Source organism: Prinia subflava, chromosome Z (genome assembly GCF_021018805.1).
Source record: "Prinia subflava isolate CZ2003 ecotype Zambia chromosome Z, Cam_Psub_1.2, whole genome shotgun sequence".
Lineage (NCBI taxonomy): Eukaryota > Metazoa > Chordata > Aves > Passeriformes > Cisticolidae > Prinia > Prinia subflava.
This window is the reverse complement of record NC_086283.1, coordinates 98,841,242-98,847,241: the sequence shown is the minus strand read 5'-3', so window position 1 is coordinate 98,847,241 and position 6,000 is coordinate 98,841,242. Positions and strand designations below refer to the sequence as shown.

General features: G+C 42.9%; 1 protein-coding gene across 3 annotated transcripts in view; it reads left to right on the top strand.

Moving 5' to 3' along the window:
* Positions 1–2,049: 2,049 nt before the first annotated feature.
* ARHGEF28 (Rho guanine nucleotide exchange factor 28) overlaps positions 2,050–6,000 on the top strand; it is a 123,244-nt gene continuing 119,293 nt past the window's right edge. For all 3 annotated transcript variants that reach the window (XM_063421467.1, XM_063421465.1, XM_063421468.1), the window contains exon 1: positions 2,050–2,153. The gene's annotated coding sequence lies outside the window, so the exon portion shown is untranslated. The remainder of the gene's footprint in view (positions 2,154–6,000) is intronic.

The following is a 6,000-nucleotide window of genomic DNA, read 5'->3' as shown; positions in this document are numbered from 1 at the left end:
GTCTTTTAGGAAATCAGTGTACTTCTTTTAATTGTGACTTAATCAGGCAATATCACTTAGATTTCACACAGAATTTTCTGGGAGTGGGGGTGGTGGGGAGGCTTATCTTGGAGCCTCCTTTATTCTGTGAACCAGTATTATTTGGAGTTGAAGGAGCACATTTCTCATTTCTCATAGTTCTGTATGGGTTGAAAAGCACTAACCTTGACATAAAATATACTCTTAGTTGTTACTTAGTTGATAACTCTTAGTTATTCATATCTATAGTATGTATCCATATCAGTGCTTTAAAGTTTGATGTGTGGCTAGCAGAAGTATAGGAAAACCTTTAGATGATAATTTTTGTGTCTTTTCCAGTTGTCAATATTTGGCATTGACATCCTAGGTCCACAGCTGCTGCAGATGCACCTATGTTTGTGTTCTTTTTTAGGATAACATGCAGGTGGATGGCTTGCTGTATTCAGTGGTGAGTGAATGCAGCAACTGAAGTAAAGCAATCCTCATGTATGCTTCCAGTGAAGTATGCTGGGTGTAGAGTAAAGGTGCTAGAAGATGGTTGCAAGCCATCCCTAAACCTGGCTGCACCACCATTAACCTGTACCTCTTTTCCTTCTGGTAAGTTTAACTTTCTGAAGTCCTGATCAAACCATAACTAGCAGGTTCTCTTTGTAATTTTGGAGTTGTGGACTTTTGTCCCTGCTTCCTTGCATAGATGGTTTTTTGTGTGATCAGCCACACAAAGTAAAAACAAAAGTTTCAGGTTTTAGAAATGAACACACACATATGTAAAGCCACGAAATTCTTGCTGAAAGACATGGGATGGTAATTGGGTTTTACTGGCTTCTTTCTCTCCTTCAGGAATTTGAGAAGTAACTCATTTTTCCATAGAATTGAGAGGGTACAACGTCTACAAAGCAAAAATATTCATATGAACGAGTCAGTTGAGTCAGGCATGTTCCCTTCAGCAGGTGAAAACACAAACCACTTTGCTTCAAGGGCAACCTTTTTATACCCTTTTGCCCGCCGACTGGGGGAGGATCCCTGCCCCTTTTCCATTGGTTGGGTACTTAGGAACTCAACACTCCCTCCCCACCACCTACTCTGCTTTCCTCTCCCCTCTCATCTTTCTCCTTTTTGGGTTAAGTGTTCAACATTGCTTCTTTATTGGTTCCCAACAGCACTCAACAGATAAAATAAACCATACCTAAACCATAGGTAACAACAAGTAGAAACCAGAATTAATACTTTTCCTTCGTTTATCCCATAGTTCTTTCGGGCTGAAGCAAAATCCTATTTCATCTCTCACAGGATGGTATCTTTTTAACCTCTGCTCTGTTACAGTAGTTTAATTTGTTTAATATTAGTCTAACTATGAGGAAAGTGTGCTGTCCATCTACAGCAGACAGATTATGAATTAAGTTACCATGCAGCAAGAGGAAAGTTGCTAAGTCTCTGCCCCCAGTCTGGTACTCATCACCCCACATCTTCAGTGCTTCACTGTCCTTAACCAGTGAAACAGGTTGGAGGAAAAGCCTTAGGTACACAGCATAGGATGGTTTTAAAAACAGCTGAAGTTACATGTCGTGTATACGTGGCAGCTGAGAAGCTGAGATCGGTGTGGTTTGTTGGCATCCACGCACTGTGCAACACGAAACACGCGTGGAAGGGCCGGCAGCGGGGTGATCAACCAGCGCCTTCCGCGGGCAGCTCCGGGCGCGGCGCTGGGCACTGCGGGAGCCCGGGAGCGGAGCGGGCACCGCGCCCGGAGCGTCCTGCGCTCCTCCGGGAGAGGGCAGCGCTCCCTTCCCCAGTGCGCCGCCGGCTCCCCCTCCCTCAGCCGGGGCCGCGCACGAATCCCCGCGGGGCTCCCGCCGTCCTCTCCCTGTCCCCTCAAGCTGCCTGCGGGGAGCTCCCTCGGGCTCTGCTCCCCAGGGCTCTCCGTGCGCCGGGGGCTGTCACAAAGCGCTTTTGTTCCCGCGTCCCGCCGGGGCAGGGGCGGCGCTACCGCGGGCCCGGGCGCATCCCGCAGCGCTCCCGCGGGGGCTCGGCAGCGCCGCCTCCATCCCTCCCTCTGTCCATCCCTCCCTTCATCCCTCCCTCCCTCCGTCCGTGCCCGGCGGCGGCGGCGGAGCCTGCCCGGACTCTGCGCGCAGGTAAGGCGGAGGCGAGCGCGGCACCTGCTGCCCCGCAGCCCCGGGGCCTCTGCGCCGGGCGGGAGCGGGGAATGGCCCCGAACGATCCCCGGCGCTGCTCCGGAGATGTTCCGCCGGGCGGGACCGCGTCCCGGTGCGCCCGGGCGGGCTCCGCCGGTGTCCGCGCAAAGCCCCTCCGTGCGCTGCCATTCGCCTTCCCCGAAAGGCGGAGAGGGAATTGAGGAGGGCTGCGTTGTGGTTTTCTTGTTATTTCTTTTAAATATGCGTTGTCGTTTGTCTTCCTGTTTTAAGTTCATCTTTTTTTTAAGTTCATACTGTTTCCCCCCCCCCCCCCCCCCCCCCAGTTTTTGTTCCAGAGGGGACTCGGTATTCAGTCTTGATCATAAAGGTCCTCGCCTTTCTCGTACAAATAAAGTTTTTAACTTCTTTACTCTTTACTTCTTTAATAGCCACAAATGTAAAGGAAATGAAAGCTTTTCTAATGGTAAAATTCTGAGAAACATCTTTCAAAGCAGTTCTTGGTAGTGTTTTGTTGGGGCACTGCTGTGCACAGCTCAGAGATGTGCCAGGTTCTGAAATCCTTCTTCATTTTTATGGACTTAACTCCTGCCCTCTGCATCTGATCCTGTACAAGAATAGACGAAGTTCTGCTCGTAAATCTTATAAAGCACACAGATGTGACTGAAAACTTAGCAGATGTTTTATTTTACAGAGGTAATTTGCTCTTTACTGCACATTGTGGAAATAGGATATCAGGGGGCATTTTACTAAGAGAGAATTTTCCACATAAATAAAGATTGAACTGTATTCTCTGAACTCGGTATAAAGAATTGACAGGACAACATCTGGTGGAAATATTAGACTACTTAATTGCCTTTATTTTTTCACAATGGTGTTTGAATATTGACTAAAACAAAGAAAAGTGATTGTGTAGGTGTATCTCGATATAGGCAACTCATCTGGTCTTCTCAATTGACTTGCAAATTAGACATTTATACCAATGATTTACAGAATTTTCAAAAACTTATAAAATTTTCCTACCAACTAGTTGTAGCTTTCAGCCTTAACATTATTAAGACAAGCAGATACCACCAATTACATGAATTAGTTAAAAGAGGAATGTAAGGGGCCATTAAAAAATCCATAATTAGAAAGCTACTGTCTCTGTCAAAATGCATGTTAAAAGGAGTAAGACAGGAGTCCCACAATGTTATCAAACATATTTTATTTGTTTCAGTAACCTTAGTAATACATTTGGTTCTATTTTTGCCTTTCAGTAATGTGTAACCCACATTTCACGTTTTGAAGATTTCTGAACTCTAAGCCCCCATTTTGTTTTTAGTTGAAATGAAATGCTAAATTAAGAATGTTAATGCAGGAATACATAAAGAATGTACTTTGCCAACCTCAACAGCAGGCTTCTGTCAGAAGAAGGCATTTTTTTCTAGAGTTTTTTCTGTGTTTTAAAACTCAAGACTGTTCCTCAGAGGTGAAGAACTGTGATCCTTTTTTTGCAGACTCCTAAATTCCCTTTGAAGGATCACAAAATGGCTGTGCTTTCAATAAATTAATTTGGATATGTTCTGGTATTTCAACAGCCCTGAATGGGGTGATTTTTTTGTAATAAGATTTAAGCTTCTGTTTATCTCAAATTGTTGAAAAGTGTGATATTTTAAAAGGTGGTTAGCTGCATTTCTTCTGTTGAGTTCCCTTCAAGGGCAGCTAATAGAGGTGAAATAATCAACACTAGTGCAAACTGCTTCACGATAAATGTGATAGGCAAAGATTTATTTCACCTCTCAGTTTGAATAGTGTTAGAAGGCAGTACATGAATGTGCTTGTGAAGCTACGAGATGAAGGTTCTGCTTTATCCCCTCCCTATCCCCCAATGCTTTAGATGGAAAAATGAAAGATCATGTCAAAACCCTTGGCTGTAAAGTTAAATCTCTGATCTGGAGAATGTACTATTTATTATGCATGTATTTTCACCTTGCTAGTTTTTTCTCTCTCCTTTATTTTGTCCAAGGTAGTTTAGACAGGGTCAGAAAAAAGATCTGTACTTAGAAGAATGTTCTTCACCACATTTGACCTGACGGCTGTGCAGTGTAATTCCTGGTGCTGGGGAAGCTGTGAGCTTTGGTGTAAAAACATAAAGTAACCCAGATGGAGTCTATAAATTCAGGAACACAGTTTAGTTCTGTTGCTGTGCATTTATAGTGGGAGATGTGGGAGGAGTGTTATCAGTGGACACTGGTTTGTCTGTGAGTATCATACTGAAATCTCACAGGTTTTGAAGGGTGTTGAGATCTCAAAATAAAAACAGACTATCTGCATGGTCAAAAATAAGGAAATGGTGGTAATGGTTAGTTACACAGTCAACAAGCAGAAGAGAGCTCAGTAGAAGACTTCTTGATCTGCATGGGCTGCTAGACTTCTGCAAGACATTTTGCTAAGACACATATGTTGGATTTTAAAGCATTACAAATGATGCTCTGGGGATTCCTGCCTGCCTTCCAGTGGCCTCTGGGAGGGATTACATCCTTGCTTTATTGTTGCTTTGGTTGACTACAAGTGTGGTCACTTAATGTGCCTGTCTTCATATAGTGGTAATAAGACTAATTCTCAGTGTTTCATAGCCACGAGTTTTGGTGTGATCATCACAAAAAAGAAGTGTAATTAAAAAGGAGGAATTGAATCCTAAGGCATCATTGAGGGTTTATTTACATTGAATGATATTTTTTGAAATTCAGTCAGTTGCTTTACTTTTATGAAGCAGCAGGTCTGTGGCACAGAGGTGTGGGATTGTGATATGAAAGTAGAATTTAGCCAACAGAGCACAAAAAAAGACCTTTTGTTCTGTTACCTTTGAATTGATATAGGGGAGTATGAAATTCATGTTTTATACCACTGCTCACACTTTGCCTCTGTCTGTAAGGCACAGTTTTTTGCACAAAATGTAATCTGGTGCACCTTAATGAGCCATGGAGGCTTGCTGGAGCAGCCACAGAGCACAAATTTCTGTGAAGTTTGTACAAGTGACTGCTGGATTGCAGAGCAGCATCAAAGCCAGAGTCCTGAATTCACCTTCTCTGTCTCTGTTTTCCATAAATATGCTTTATTTACAGGGAGGAGGAGAGAGTCAAGTTGCTGGTTGTGAGCTAGGTTGCTGTAAGATCAGGAAGGGCCCCTTTGTATTTAGGAAAATGATGATGATAGACAATAAGTGCAGGGACAGCCAGTAGTAGTCACAAGTGTTGCCTGGAGGGTCACCTTGTCAACTGGCAGAAATGTCTTTCTTGTGATATTTAAATAATGCTTCCCCTTATCTAATTTCTTGGTGTGTACAGAGTAAAACTGTTTGATAACTGACATCTTACAATGCAGTTAAGTCAATAATGGATGTTCTTATTTTCCATTGGTTTATTTTGTTACTGTGGTCCTTCTAACATATCGTGATAATTGGGGAGCTCATGCTCCAAAATGCTACAATTTGTAATGTTGGAAAATTTGAATATATGATGGTCCCAGAATTGACAACCAGTAAATAAAATATTGAATGAAGAATATTGGAATTATATATTCCAGCTATGCATTGGAATGCCTTGCATCTTTGATAAAACTTAAGTTGCATGTTGCTGTTCCTCTTACTAGTTTGAGCAGATTAGGCAATAGCATTTGTCACTAGGTTTAAGGGTATGTAGGAGATTAAAAAAATGTTTACTTAGCTAAAATGATGGCCATGATTTTTTTGCTCATTTTTGTATATTTACCTCTGCCCAACTGAAACTGGAAGTCTTTCCAGTTTGCACCACATCACAATATATGGTTCCATTAAATTAACTGCTAA